A 16,278-nucleotide genomic window follows, 5' to 3' on the forward strand; every position below is an offset into this window, starting at 1 on the left:
GAGAAGTTAATAGTATCTCACTTCCTACCAAGTCTATGGGGTGTGACCTTTCTTGATTTTGCAGTGAAGGCCAGGTAGCATCCTGCCACCTGCCCTTGGGAGACATGCTCTGGGATACTGCATGCCCCTCACCCTTGCTGAATACCAGGGTGGTCTGGAAGCAGAGGTCAATCCACACACTTACTGACACTCATCTGCAGCCTTGGCTTCTAGGGCAGCCTCCCCAGCCTTTTGAGAATTTCATTTCTGTGACTGCTTCCTGCTCTAGAGCTTTAGAGGAGTATGGGGAGGGGCATATCTTCAATAGAGTACTTAGGGTGGGAACGTTTAGAGCAGGTTGTGGCCTTGGGCAAGTCTCCAAACCTCTCCTGGCCTGGGCAGCAGGAATGGGGTAAAGACCTGTGAGGATGTAAGGCTCCAGCTGATGGTCTACAGGGAGACAAATAGCCAGGGACACACAAGAGCATCCTCTTCTCTTCTTCACCAGCCTTCCATCTGCCCACCTTCACACCAATAGTGCCTGAACTCCTGGATGAAAGAGAATGGTGTATAATGAGATCATTCTTAATGCAGACACTAACCCACACCTACCCTGAGGTCCATCATCAGGATACTCATTTCCCTCTCACCTGGGACACCTCCCATTTGGTCCCTGTTCTCATTGCTCATTAGATCAGGTGAAGTGGTGTCCCAACTCCCAAACGAACAAGACTCCCATGATAGTCCAATCCAATTCCAAATAACATTCTGCTCCTTCTAACTATGAGTGACATGCTCAGTGCCATTCTCTGTGGAACTGACTCAGCATAATCTGACCAAAGCATGGCAGAAAGGCAATGCCAAGTGGGCTCTGGGTTTTGTGTTGAAATGAGATGTTCTAACCTTCACCATGAAAGTTCTTTTTTTGCTTTTCCTTTTAATTTATGCTTGCCATTCACCCTGGGGTTTTTTGCTGGGGAAGTAGAAGCTGCCTAGTGTTATCTTCCAGTCCAACCATGAGGTCTGCCAACCGTCCACCATGTATGCAGAAATGTAGGTGAGTATACATGAGTAGTTGTTCACTGCAATAGAGTGTTTTGCTTTGCTCACCAATATAGCAGACAACCCAGTCTGTGCTGCTGGTTGGCCAGATGCAGGATGAAATGTAACCCTGCCATTCCCTCTGGAGCAGGTAGCTAACAGAGACCAAGACATTTCAGTGTCTGAGGGCCAAGGGTGGCTTCCTGGAGCTATGGGTCTCTGAGCTGGATTTCAAGGATGATGAAAGTTTGTGAAACATTCATCAGAGGACAGAGGAATCTGATCAAAGAAAAGAGCAGGTGCAAAGTCTCAGAGACATGCCCTGAAGTCTCTTTCTGAAGCCCTGTGGTTATTGTCTACAGCTATTCGTGCACAGCTCCTATCTGTACCCCACACCACATCCAAGAGCTCAGTCCACACCAGTTAGCCTATATGTTGCTGTTAGGAATTAGCAAAGGATTGGAATGGAGCCATAGACCCCCATGTTATTACCATCTCTGAAGACTAAGCAAAGCCATACTTGTTGACAACCTATTTCCTCAACTTCCTAGTAGAGAGAAAGGATTTAGCAATTCTGGGAGAACTAAGGTGTCCAGAGTATATGGTGAGTCCCAAGGGGACAGCCTAGCACCATGGAAGGGAATCAGAAGTGTTGTAGGTCAAAGTCACCAAGTCATTCTGGGGGAACTTGTTTGTTGATGTCCTATGAGTGTGGCTGTCCATCTATCTCAGGCCTATTATCCCTGGTCTGGGTTTCCCTCTGGGTGAAGCCCTGGGACAGCTTGCACAGACATCCGTGGACCAAGAGAAGCCTTTGGGATTGTGTTGTTTCTAATATTGTCCTAGGGCCAACATGATTAACATCAGGGTCACCCTAAAAAATGTAGGAGACCAGGATCTGGTCAGAGCTGCTCAAAACACAGAATAGTATGCTAAGGTGACCCAGAGACAGAGGCTGTGGGTAACAAATGGATATGACAGGAGTCCATGATGTTTTTGTTGATCCTTTTGATTTTCACACTGGCCCCCTTTCTCACATTTCTGGATCATGACACCAATTGAGGGCGGTTACCCTTCAGAGTCAGGAACTCAATGGAGACCTGGTGCAGAGATAGTTCTGGGTGTGTATGTGTGATAAGTTGGGATGTGGGTGGACAAGATTGTTCCTACAATCTCAGTAAACATCTGGCCACAGGGCCCAGCTAGAACCTTACCTTGTGGGAACCACTCGGCTGGCAGCTGTGACAGGTCTCTCAATATATCCTGAACAGGACCAGCCCACATGCATTCCTGCTCAGCACCTCAAGTGCCCTCCCAGTAGAAGACTGGCCACCAGGGGCCTTGTGCCTGTCCAGGCAGTTACTCCTGGTGAGGAGAATATGTCCACCCTGGGGTCAGCTCAGGGCTCACAGCATCTGATTTTTATCTGAGTACCCACAGCCTGAGCAGCGCTGTTGTCTATATTAAGCGTGGGGAAATGTTCAAGTGCAGGCAGTCTCCTTTTCTTGAATGTCTAGGATGTGTTTATGCTAGGACAGAGCCTGGGCAGTTTTTAGAGTGTCTAGCGCATCTTCCTACTCTAGGTGGACAGGTCTGGGCACCATTGCTGGCAGAGCCAGGGACGCTCTTGGGGAAAGTGGGAAGGTGGGGTTGGCCCAGGCTAAGCAGCCAGCATTTGGCAGGAGGAGACTTGGAGTGGTATCAGCCTGGAGCCGTGAGGTTAGTTGAAGTGTGTTACCTCATGGAGCCTCTGATTTCATTCAGAGATCACAGGATGGGCCTTTTTGAGCAGGGTCAGGCTGACAGGTGATCTAACAGCCTTTGCACACTATAGGCTCATCCTAGTGCCCCATGTATTTTTCCCAGAAAAAGTAGAGCTGCTAATATGTCACCATCTCTCACTCAGGAATAATTAGATACATAGGTCTAGCCAAGGTCACCTGGGCTCTCAAAGCATGAGCAGTGCTGACCTTAGTCAGAAAGGACCACATCCTCAACTGCATCAGCTATGCAAGATGGCTGTGACATTCAGTGTCTTTTCAGATTTTGTAGAGGCCACATTGGGAAAAGAAATGAATCCATCTCTCTGACTTCGGTTCTGATTGGCTCTAGGTGTGTCTAAGAGCATCATCATGGGAATTCCAATGAACATCAGTACTGGGCTCCTCAAGCTGTTGCATAAGGCCAGAGGACACCCACATGACACAGGAGGCCCCTGAGTTTTGACTCACATAAATTCCACATTCCTCTTGTTATACAGTTTATGGCAGTATGTCACCATTCCTCACCTTGGCTCCTTGTCCTGTCAGTTGCTGCGTAGAAGAACTTTTTGTCACTTGGACAGAGGCCTGCTTATTGTCTTATGATGTACAGCATCACACAAAGCCCATGACCTCAGCAGGAGCTCTTTGGATGAGAAACTTGGAGTCTGCTTGTAACCTAACTTGTGGGGGCTAAGGATGGCTGCTCAGCCTTCTATGTACCAATTCCATCTCACATTTTCCCTGTAGAGTGCCCTAAGTTGTGCACACTCTTCCTGTGAGCCAACAGGAGGCCAGGATACAGTACTGGTTCCCACTAACCAATTAGGCTGAATTTTCTACATATTTAAACATATAAATATATTACTGTTATCTATTTTTCCTGTCTTCTAGAATATATATATATATATATATATATATATATATATATATATATAGTTTGTTGTGATTTTACTTTGAAACTAGAAGTGGTAGAACCAAGAAAGCAAGCTTCAAGACATTCCTGAGAAATCCCCAAAGATTTGAGGTCCAGGGTGGGATGGCTAGTCCCTTTATAACTGACTGTAACAACCTTAAAATCACAGGAAATAGAAACTTTTTTTCCCAGTAATGTGATCTCTTTTCATAGGCTTTCTATCCTGAAGCTCCCAAGTGAAGACTGTCAAACATCATTTACAGACCTGACAAAGAAGAAGAGTGGTTCCTCCAGAGTCTCTTATGGACCAAGGTCCTGGTCAGAGTCCCTGATAGTCACAGACACATCTACTCCATGTCCTACAGCATCAGAGCTTCAGGCAGTGAACCAGGGTACTCAATAGAGATGTAGGTCCCTGAACTCCACCCTGAACTGGACTCTAAATGAAGGGGGGTCAGCCATAGTCAATAGCAAAATGGGATTGGAATGGGTCAGCTTGATTCAATCTTTGGTGAAAGAAGTGTAGTGTCTCTGATGGTTTTTGTTTAGCCCCTTGAAGGGATCAGTAGGTATGGCCTCAGACCCTGACACTTTGTACTGGGACAGCACTAGGGAAAGGAAAAGTTTGTCATAGGGACAGTCTTATGCTAGCTGCACTGGGCATTACTCAGTAGTTCATGTGGTCATACCCACTGCTGTGTGGACCTGAAAAAGGCAAGTGAAAAGTCCTCCAATCAGAAAGATCGCCTCACCTTCCTCTCCTTCTCCCTAAGGAGAAAGAGTGGTAGAATAATGGCAAGTGCTTTTCATAAGAAAGAATTGGAGGTGAGTCCTTCCAGGTAGAGTATGTTTCTCTTCTATTGAGACAGTGTCTCATGTGTCCAAAGCTGTCCTCACACTGGCTTTGTATTTTCACCTTGAGCTTAGATCATTTTGCTTAGCACTTCACAAGTGCTAAGGTTACAAGTGGCCAGTGAGGACAGCACTACTCATTGAACACAGGACTTGTACAAGCTAGAGAGTCACTATGCCACCTGAGGTATTTCTACAGCTGTTGTTTATTTTCCACCATTCTTTCTTTTTCTTGATAAGGTAGAATCTCAGTGTAACTGCCAGAGGCCTGCAACTGATACTGTTTGGTGTCTTTGGTGCAGAGTGCACAGCACCACACTCAGTTTAAGGGCTTCATCACTTGGTGGATCCATTATTTCAGGTTCCTCTGCCAATATTCATCACACTTTTCTAGCACCCTGATTGCTGCATTCTCTATTTGATAAGGAATCCTGGGACAATTTTCTAAAGCTAAGCACATAGACTCCATACTGTAGTCTTGACCCAAATACCATTAACTAGTCTTGAATTTCTTCTTGAATGTGTTTTCCAACATTTGTACTTGAGGAAGATTAGTTTTTTCTTGTCTACATTCATTCTAAAATTGTATTAGTAGTATTTAATTGCTCATAATGATGAATAGAGGGATTTGGGGGAAGGAATGAGACATTCCTCAAAAATGTTTAGAAAGTCTACCTCATTTCCAACATGTGAAACACAGTGGAGCTTCTAATCAAGGTAAAGAAACACTGGCTTTGGAAGGAGGAGGTGCTGAATAGCTGACCAAATATTCAAAGAGAGGATCTTGGAAAGAGAACCTGGGATTCTGGTTCATTTAGGGAGAAATATTTAGCAAGGTGGCAAATGCTGTTCTCCATGACATCATCAGTCCCTTTGCTGGGCATTCTATTATATCTTGGGAGCTCATGTCATTCCATGATATCACCAGTGTTTTAGCAACACCAACTGTCCTTAGGACATTCCTACAGTGCCTCTAGGTTATATCAGGAGCCATGTTGTCAAGACTGAGAACTCTGTTTGGCAGAGAAAATCGAGACCATCCAGAGACCAGAGAGAGGCAGAAAGAAGCTGCTGTTAGATCTGAAAATAAAACAGGAACAAATAAGTTGTCCTGGTGAAGGCACAGTGAGTGCTGGGCAGGAGATGGGGAGAATCGTGGAGGAGGTGAGCTTGAGCTGGGACTTGCAGAAATGGGGTAGAAAAGCTGGAGCCTCTGAGAAGTATATGGAATTCCCTGATTAACATATTCCTGAAAGTGAAGGACTCTAGAACATTAGTTTTTCTTTTCTGTAAGCCAGGACCAGGAGAGTCAAGGCTGTTTTTCTGGGAGGAAGTAGCTTTTACCTTACCATGGTTTGGGGTTGTAATATGGGGATAGGAGGAGACGTGCAGCATGCAGGTAGGGAACTATGTGTTTCCAGCCTAGGGCAGAAGACATCACTGCACTTCACCCTCTGAAGTTTCCTTTAGGGGCAGCACACACCTGACACTAGTCACATGCAGAGCAACGGCATCGCCTAAGATATTATGTCCTCAGGCTGACAAGCAGAACTCCTCTGACCACCTGTCCCTGACAGTGGCATCCTTAGGGTTCTGAATCAGTAGTTGAGGGTGGCAGGCAATACCCTAGTGTAGACAAAACAACTGCCAGAGGCGTGGGACCAGGGATGCTTCATGCCAGCTTCCATGTTTGGGGCTGTCATTGGATTACTGTGACTTGGTGAGTCTTTTGTGCATGTTGTGGCCCTGCCTGACTTTTCAATCCACAGCCATGGGCCTGGATTGAAGAGGTAGCCTATCTGGGATCCTCAAAACACCTCAGTGCTTGTGCCCTCTGCCATTTTTCTCTTGGTTTCTAAAAACACAGGCACACTTCAGTGCTCTGGACTATGTTGCTTCCTGTGCCTCTGTGAAGAAGCCTGAAGAGGTTGTCTTTGTGTTCCCCTGAAGTATGTGTAGGATTGCAGAGGAAACACCTGTCTGTTTACATAGCCACATCTCTACAGAGTGTTGGGAGAGCAGAGATCCACAGAAGGGGCTTTAGTACTGGCCCAAAATATTTTCATTGTCATTATGTTCCAGACATGAGCTTTGTGTTTGGGCCTTCAGGAGGTGTGAGCTTCTTCTAGGTCTTGTCAACATGTGATTTCACTAGAGTTTATCTATGCCCAGCGGCTGCTATGGAGCCATCATCCCAGCCAATGCTCCTCACCAAGAAACAAGTAGAGAAGGAAATGAAGAAGCTGACCACAGAGTTGCAGCTGATGAACAACCAAAGAAATGAGCTTAGAGATAGCCTGCTCTTAATCAGTGAAGGAACTGTGGATAATAGGTATCCATTGTTTCAGCCTCTACAGGACTATCTGTACTATCACCCTCACCAGCTGTATTTTCTGGTGTTGGTTTCCACAGTAACACCTGGCCTGAGGTTTTGGGAGTTTCAGAGGGAGTAAGTTGGGGACTAACTATTCTACTTTCTTCAGATCAAAACCAGAGGCTGTGGTTTCAGTTACATAGCTAAGGGATTGAGGCAGTAATGTGTGAGTTCCCAGCATGCATTTGGAAAGGCCCTGACAGGTGGTAGCTTGTGGGAGATACTAGGTGCTGTGAGTTTGTGGTGAATCTTTGAACTTGCCAGAGAGGTTGTGTGCTGGAAGGTCTTGGTAGCAGCTGGATAGGTGATGTTTCTCTTGGTCCTTCTCAGTGTGGTACAGGAAGTCCTGGGACTCCTCACTGTTTCTTTTTAGTTTGTGCCTCATACTCTTAGACAATAGTGCTCCATTCCTTTCCTTAGCATCTGATTATGGGCTCAGTGCCTATCTGTATCGACTTATTCAGATCTCCCTCTCTGCATTCCTGACTCTCTCTATCTCTGTGTGTGTCTCTCTGTCTGTCTGTCTCTCTTTCTCTCTCTCATTGATGCGTTATGGTCATACATGCATTTTCAGGTTTGTGTTTTCGAAAACAATCAGGAAGCCATGGATCTGTGGAGGGTTCTGAGGTTTTGCCTATCTAAGTTTCCAGGCTATGACAGTGCTGAGTCAGGGAGCCCAAATTTAAGCATCAATGCTCTTGTTGACAAATGTGATATCACCACAGTGGGACCTAGGAATTTTTGGGAAGTTTCTATAGATGTCCTGTTGTTGGTTCTCAACCAAAGAATTATGTGCTGTAAATGTTCAGTAACTTGGGACATAGAATTGGTGTTCACTAAGAATAAATGTCATTGTAGTATCTGGTGTGCCCAGATCTTTGGAATAGACTCCTGGTAACATAGAGAGCTAGATGGATCATCCAGGACTACTGAGTGAGCTCATCCATCCAGGGCACATTCCATCTGAATATCCATCCTCTGCTGACCCAGGGACAGGATAAAAAGGAGGCCCTCTGTATACAGGACCCAGGATGTAGCAGATACCGGGCTGTGGAAAACCAGGATTCAACTTGAGTTCACATGATCCTTGAGGCCTGTGTTCATGGGGTTCTCTCCTCTTTCTCTAGACCCTACCACAAGGCAAATCCATTGTATGAGAAACTGAAGTTAGAACATAAACAGGTCATTTGTGAACTCAAGATCTTTGAGCATGAGAACACCGAGGCCTCAGAAAAGTTGAGTGAGCTGACCAAGGAGACAGTTTTCTATCGGTAAATGCCCATCTTGGCATGGACCCCATGAGTTGTGGACTGGTCACTTCTGCCTATTTCCCCTCTGGACTGCAGAGTCCACAGTTCAACCTTTCTGCAAGCAGCGTTAGTAAGCAGCTCTCAGATTTGTGTCTCTTGGACTCACTTTTGCTAAGTGTGACTGAGACTGTTAGCCCCTGTGACCATTGTTCTAGAGCCCCAAGAGACTCTATATAGAAAAGCGATTTGCACTGTAAGGTGAATGTCAGGCAGCCCTGGGTTTCTGAATCTCAGGTCCATAATTTACATACCTGGTGGCTGTAGACAATCACCTTGGGTCTGTTTTCCTCCCTTGGAGGGTATTTGCCCCACTACTTGCTGATGTTTCCCTTTATTATGGACAATTAAGGACAGTTAGGGAATCCACTTTCTATGGGAGGGCCATCAATTCCTTGTTGGTGTTGGGGCTTTCTGTAGTAGTTCGATTTTTTGTGGAAGTAGCGCTCTCTCATTTTGACCTCTTGTGTGCAGCTGTCATGGCTGTATCAGATTCTGGCTATGTCTTCTTGGAAACATGAGGCCTTTTGGGGAAGTGTTTTATTGAGGCAGGGTAGCAGGAAGAGCCTGGCAGGGCCTTACTATGCAGAGTGTGTCTCCAGAGGTCTGCATAGCCGGCTCCTAATGGAACAGACTCAGCTGAACAAGAAGGTAGACATGCTGAGGCAGTAGAAAAAGAAACTGCAGGAGGATGGGTCCTGATGAAGCACCACTTGGAGGACATGAACTTGATCTGTAAGAACCAAGACGAAGAGACCAGTGACATGAAAATCCAGCAACAACAGGTAGGTGCAGGGACATGGTACAGATGAAGGTCTCCACCATTTGGCCACTTGAGTGCTTGTCTGCCCATCCACCCATCTGTGCTTTCACCCATCATGGTACTTATCCATGGTCCTATCCAGACACCTACTCATGACATCCAGGTATTAAATACAGTGTCCATGCACAAGCACTCCTGGGAAGTTAGCCTCCTATGAAACTGAATTATTGCCAAACCATCCCTGTTGCTCTGATTGAAGCTACAGTCCAGTGAAGGAGATAGGTCAGTAATATATCACACACCTACATGTGATTATGATTGTTAGGGTACTTTTTTGCTGTTTCAAGACAGGGTTACTCTGTGTAGATTTGAAGTCTATTCTGTTACTTCCTTTGTAAACCAGGCTGGCCTTGAATTCACTGATATCTGCCTGCCTCTGTTTCCAGAATGCTGGATTAAAAGCATGAGCTACCACTGCCCCAGGATAGTTAGGATTGTAAGCACAGATCTCTGAGTGTATGAGTTCTGGTTCCTGGGGGATCATTTACTAGGCAGGGCGATTGTGATATCACAGTCAGAAACAGATTGCAAGGAGTAGAACCCCATGCAATTGCCAAATGTATGCTTTTCAGAGTCAATGATTCGGGTGGCATGTGGCTTTCTCCTTTTTTGCTGTGTCCAAATCTGTTCTCTTCACTTTGCCCAACTCTTGCTTCACAGTGACATAAGCCTCTGTAGCAGGTTATCAGCCCTGTTTTCTGAGAGTTGTGCAGGACATTTCTTCCATCCTTGACAATATATTATAGGCTTGATTTGTGATCAGCAGTTAGCTTTTGACAAGCTGGTGGTGGATGGTGGGACATTTGGGCCTTCACAGAAAAAATTCTCTAACTAGCTCAATATAATCAAGCCAAGAAAATCATCACATTTTCCACATTAAACTAGCCCGATGGAACAATGTCTGAGTAGTGAGACCATTCTAAAAGTGTTGGTATGTTTTGTCTATACTCAACAACTCATCTGAGGTGATATTTCTTTCTGCTGTCTCCCCTTTTCCCTATCTCTTTGTCCTTGTTTTTCTCTCTCCTTCCTTCTTCCTTGTCTCTCTCTCTCTGTGTGTGTGTTTCTCTCTCTCTTTGTGTGTGTTTGTGTGTGTGGTGTGTGTGTGTGTGTGTGTGTGTGTGTGAGAGAGAGAGAGAGAGAGAGAGAGAGAGAGCAAGAGAGAGAGAGAGCGAGAGAGAGAGAGTATCTTTGTGTATTTTAAGCATGTAGGTGTGGTGGTGCGTCATGCCTGTGTGCTTTGGTCTGAGGAGACCACTGGCTTCCCTGTCAGTCTCTACCTTGAATCAAGGTTTCTTACTTCCCTGGATGCTGACTCTTTCACTAGCCCTTTTGACCACCAAGCTAATGGGATCATTAATATGTGTTTCCATTCGTATGACTTTGTGTAACCCTCCTAAGAACATATCTTCTAATGAACAGGAACTGAAGAGATTGGAGCAAAGACTTAAGGTCCTACTGAATCAAAAGGAGATGGTTATTCAGAGAAAGGATTTGGCAGAATACCTGCATCATCACTTTGATGTCTCCAGATGATGTAAGAGACAAAGCTGGAGGGAAAAGGTAGAGTCAAATGTGTCCTCTGGACCTGGGCTCTGTATCATCTATGGGCTTCCACTCATGTGCATGGGTCTCAGCCAGAACAAGGAAAAGACAACCTCAGAGAAATGTGCTAGTCCATTCAACAAGAACATGCATCCAGAAAACAATATGTTTGATATTAGTGTGTCTGTAGAATAAGTTTCCTTTCCTGCATTTGACCTCTGTAATATGTGAGCAGGAGTTTCTTCAACTGACAAGAGGTTTATCTTCCTTGCCTTCAAATTGATGCAAATTGAGGGTGTGCACCACCAGACCTGATTAAAATTGTAAAACATATAGGAACCTCCCCTTTAGAGTAGAGATTCCTACATTTGAATACTGCTCTCTGCAACATTTACCCATTTCCTGCACAAAGTTTTCTCTTGATAGACTAGGTTAATGACTTTCCAGTCATTGAAACCAGCAGATCCTCAGCTGTAGGCAAGATCAGATCCTTCTTGGGAGTGTTGTGCCACAGCCTTCCAAAGGGAGTCTGGATGTGGATTCCCAACTCTAGTCCTAAGGTCATCACACATTTCTGTTTGGTTCCAGTCATGGCCAGTGTCCACAGGGACACAACTCAGGAAATGCTACTCTATCACGACAGGCTATATCTTGTGTGCTGTTCATGTTCAAGATGCCTATTAGATATGAGAATTAAACTAGTTTAATGATCTTATTCAGATTCCCATGTTACAGGGCTGTATTATGTTTAGGTTTATGTTTAAAATGCTGTGGTCAATAATATGTAACTTTTATATTGCTTATATGCTGTTGAATATTGTGTTAATATGCTATTGCTATATCCAAAATGATGAGTGCCTGAACTGTAGGAGTAAATCTCATTTTTTTCTAGTAGGAAATTCAATCTTCAGTGCTTCAGTTAATTCATATCATGTGTTTAGGTCAGAGAAAATCATATGTCCAGCTACTCTGCGATCCTCATTCTTTGAGTGTACCAACAATGACATCAGTCATAATATGAAGGTTGACTATCCAGAACAGCTGACGTCGAAGGAGGGAGGAGCTAGATAGCTAACACAGGAGGTTTCCACCTGGCCTGTGTCTTAACTGCTTTCCATTCCCAGATCCACACAACTGCAGCCAGAGCTGGAACAGGACACAGCCCAGGCTGAGAGCCACTTGAAGAAGGAGCTGCTATAGCAAGAGCCACCTGCTGAGCCCCATTTCCAGCAAGTTCTGAACTCCTGAGATGCAAGAGAAGAGGATCTGCACTCATCTTGAAAAAACTGTTAAAATCTGTGACTTCTTTGCAAGGCCAGCCACAGGCTGTAGGTCTGTGCCTTTCAAACTGCAGCAAGAGAATGCTGCTCATGCCAATTTTTCCTTTGGTTTTTGGTTTACATTTGTGCTTTTGGTTGTTTTGTTACAGTTTTGCTAATTTGATGTTTTTGTTCTTGTTATTGTTTTCATAATTTGCTAAGGCTATTCACTGTTTGTATTGACTGCCATTTTAATGTCCCGTTTCAATAACTTTTTTCTTATGAATAAAAAAGCAATTTGCAACTCTTCACACTTAATCCCAGGTTTTTAATCAGGTGAGGTGTCACACCTCTATATCCCTACAGCTCACATGGACAGGGGAATCTCTGCACGTTCCATGCTGCATGGGCTACATAGTGAGTTTCCAGCCAGCCAAAACCACACAGGTGTTTGTTGGCCTAATTGTGGGTCTCATACCTTAGTCTCTGGATATACACTTTATGATGGAGTCAGTGTGCATCTGTATCCACCCTGTTATGTATTTAGCTATGACTACTATATGGTACTCTATAGACCCAATTTCATTGAAAAAAAAACCTATATTGTTCTATTAACTCTTTAGCAATAAAGCCATTCAAAAAGTAAAATCATTTCATAAAAAGAACTCAGGAAACCCAGAGCTATCTTCCACTGTTTTTCTTGCATACAACATGAGTAATAATACACAACAAGCCACTTTGGGAACTAGCCTTTTTTATTTCCTAAGAGAACATTTTTTTTATTAGTCCAAATTAGAAACAAGGTTGCTTCAGAGGCCAATAATTCTCCTTCTCCTTTCCCCTGACCTTCCCCAGCCTTCCCAGGCCCCACCACCTCCTCCCTCTGCTGCCTTGGGAAGGTAAGGGCCTCCATGGGGGTTACCCAAAGTTGGTCATATCATTCTGGGCAGGGCCTAGGCATTCCCCATGTGTCCAGGCTGAAAGAGCATCCCTCCATGTGGGATGGGCTCCCAAAGTCCCTATTTATGCCAGGGATAAATATGGATCCACTAATGGGGGCCCATAGAGTGCTGGGGGCTCTTCACTGACATCCATGTTGAAGGGTCTGGATCAGTCCCATGTTGGCCTCCCAGAAATCTGTCTGGGTTCATAGGCTCCCCCTTGTTCAGGTCAGCTGTCCCTGTTGGTTACATCAGCCTGGTCCTGACCTCTTTGTTCTTTGCTCCTCCCTCTCTGCAACTGGGTTCCAGAGTTTATTTCAGTGTTTCACTGTGGCTGTCTGCCTCTGCTTCCATCAGCTACTGGATGAAGGCTCTAGGATGGCATATAAGGCAGTCATCAATCTCATTATAGGGGAAGGGCATTTAGGGTATCTCTCCACCATTGCCTAGATTGTCAGTTGGTGTCATCCTTGTAGATCTCTAGAAATCTCCCTAGTGCCAGATCTCTCTTGAAACCTATAATGGCTCCCAATTTTATATCTGTTATCCTGATCTCCTCTATTCTTCCCCTGACTCAACTAAAATATATAATGAACTTAAGAAGCTAGCCACCAAAACACCAAACAATGAAATTTTAAAAAGTGTGGTGCAGAACTAAATAGAGAATTCTCAACAGGGGAATCTAAAATGGCTAACAGACACTTAAGAAAGTGCTCAAAATCCTGAGTCTTCAGGAAAATTCAAATCAAAACAACTCTGAAATACCGTCTTACACTGGCCAGAATGGCTAAAATAAAAAACACCTATGATGGTCTATGCCAAACAGGATGTGGAAAAAATGAACACTCCTCCATTGCTGGTGGGACTGCAAATGTGTAAGACCACATTGCAAATCAGTATGGTGGTTTCTCAGGAAAATGGGAATCAGTCTACCTAAAGATCCAGCAATTCCTCTCTTGGACATATAGCCAAAGAATGCACATTCAGACATACAATAAGGACATACATTCAACTATGTTCATTGCTGCTTTGTTTGTAATAGCCAGAACCTGGAAGCAACCTAGATGCCCCTCAACTGAAGAATGGATAGAGAAAATGTTGTACATTTACACAATAGACTACTATTCAGCAGAAAAAAAAGCACTGGAATCTTAAATTTGCAGGCAAATGGATGGAACTAGAAGAATCCATCCTAAGTGAGGTAACCCAGTCACAGAAAGGCAAACATGGTATGTACTCACTCATATATGAATTTTAGTCATAAAGCAAAAGATTACCAGCCTACAATCCTCATTACCAAAGGAACTAGGAAACAAGAAAGACCCTAAGAGAAGAATGCATGGACCCCGCAAGAGGGGAAGGGGCAAGATCTCCTGAACTAATTGGGAGCGTGAGGATAGAGGAGAGGCAGCTGGTAGATTGAGAGGGGGAGAAGAGGAGGGGAGAGGGAGAAATAGCTTTTTATATCCACCTTTGCTCCTGATATTGCAAATGTCCCCTCCATGCTTATAGTTCTAGCAGAGGCCAGAAGAGCTCATTGGATGCCTTGTCATAAATGGTTCTTAGGTTCCATGTGAGAGAGCAGCAAATGCTCTTAACCTATGGGGCTTCTCTTCAGCTTCTGCCCTTGGCTTTTGTCCTTCAAGATCTAGGTTCTCTGTTTGCTAGACTATATCACCCCTAACTGCAGTTACATACTTCAGGACATTGTCCTCATGCTACAAATCACACACACATACGTGTGTGTGTGTGTGTGTGTGTGTGTGTGTGTGTGTGTGTGTGTGTGTGTATTTAATGTATATAAAATGGTTCAGTCAGTAAGCAATATATGTTATTAAATAATATAGATTATATTCAATATTCAACCATACTACTCATACATAGTTATATTAGTCAGGTTCTCTAGAATCTCAGAGATGTACTAAGCACAGATATTTGATCATCAAAGACTTCCAAGACCTACAGAATATGACATTTAAATGTTTTAATAATTTAGAACACTGTTGACATGAGACACAGTAGCTCCTGACAATGTGGAGCTATTCCTGATAATATTGTGGGCACTGTGACCCTCCATTTGGAGTTTGTTTACTTCTTGGCCAACTGGCCTATTGCACAAAGAAATTCCCTTGACTCCACTGTTGCCAAAGGACTTTGTTCAATGCAGCCAGGGTGTATGTTGCTGTCTCCAGGTCCTCTTGCCATCAAAGCCAGTGCAGATGCCTGGAATCGTGGCCAATACCTGGGGATGTGGTGCTTCAGGGTCCACACTGATCTGAGTCACCTGCACTGTCAACCATGGTCATGGTGACATCCAGGCACGGGCTTCACCTTAGGACCATGTCTGAATCCATGTTGCAAATACACCCAGGATGTGTGTCCATGTCCCTGGACCACGTGGACACTAAGGTCAACACAGAAGTACGTAGGGGTCTGGGCCACCACCTAGGACCATGTTAGTGTCCAAGGGCTGTGCTTTTCTTGGATAATACAGATCTGAGTGGCCAGTGCTGCTACCTGGGGCCATTTTGTCATCCAGGCCTAGGCTGCTGACAAGGGCCATGTCTGGATCTTTCCCCTGTCACAGCCTAGGTCTATGTTGATATCAGAGGCAACTGTTACCACCTAAAATAGGATAAATTAATACAGCCATTACCCCACCCTACACTGGCTGCTTCCCCTCCCTAACAGCATCATTCAGGAGAGGGTTCCTGCACCTGGAATGAGCAGCACAGTAGACCTGACCCAGTTAGTAGCACTGCAGTTGAGATGGTGCTGAGGATATGAGAATAGAAGACCTCTCTACCAGCTTCTTCTTCCTGTGGTAGCAAGGGTGAGGGAAAGAAGTCTCCCTCACCTTCATATATGCCACCTGTAGTTGGAGAGAGAGTTGGCTTCTGGGTCACGAGAAAAGAAGAGCTGGGTGTGCCACACACCAACAGCTGCAATTGGAAGAGTGTTCCTGGAAATTGCTTTTGTCATTCTGCTTGCCTGAACTATGTATTGGCGCAACATTTTTAATGTTTTGTTTCTTTCACTTATTTGTATGTGTGTTTTACTTGCTGAAGGGCTGTACACCATACACGTGCAATTCCACCAGAGGCAAGAAGACAGCAACATATTACACCTGAATCTGGATGCCTTTAGCTTCTCTGTAGGTCCTTTGGGAGAGAAGAAATAATGCAAGTTAAGCAGCCATATCTTCAGCCCCTACACTGGAATTTGTCCTTCTCGCCATGTGTTCTGTATCAGTTGAAGTGAATCACCTTCAACCAATGAGAGAATTTTCAGGAGGTAGGGACAAATACATGATGTAGGCATGCTCATTGTCTGAGGATGCCAGGCATCCTTGCAGGGCTTTGTGTGATCAAGATCCTGCTCCAGCATCACTTATTGTCAGGGTAGGAGCAGATCTCTCAGATCTCATCCTGGATGGCAATGCAGATTAGGGCTATCTGAGAAATGCAGAATTGAGATGATC

General features: G+C 44.7%; 1 pseudogene; it reads left to right on the forward strand.

Annotated features, from left to right (window-relative positions):
- Positions 1-6,728: 6,728 nt before the first annotated feature.
- Positions 6,729-11,845, forward strand: LOC113832553 (annotated as a pseudogene).
- Positions 11,846-16,278: the final 4,433 nt, after the last annotated feature.

Source organism: Cricetulus griseus (assembly GCF_003668045.3).
Source record: "Cricetulus griseus strain 17A/GY chromosome 1 unlocalized genomic scaffold, alternate assembly CriGri-PICRH-1.0 chr1_1, whole genome shotgun sequence".
Taxonomy (NCBI): Eukaryota; Metazoa; Chordata; class Mammalia; order Rodentia; family Cricetidae; genus Cricetulus; species Cricetulus griseus.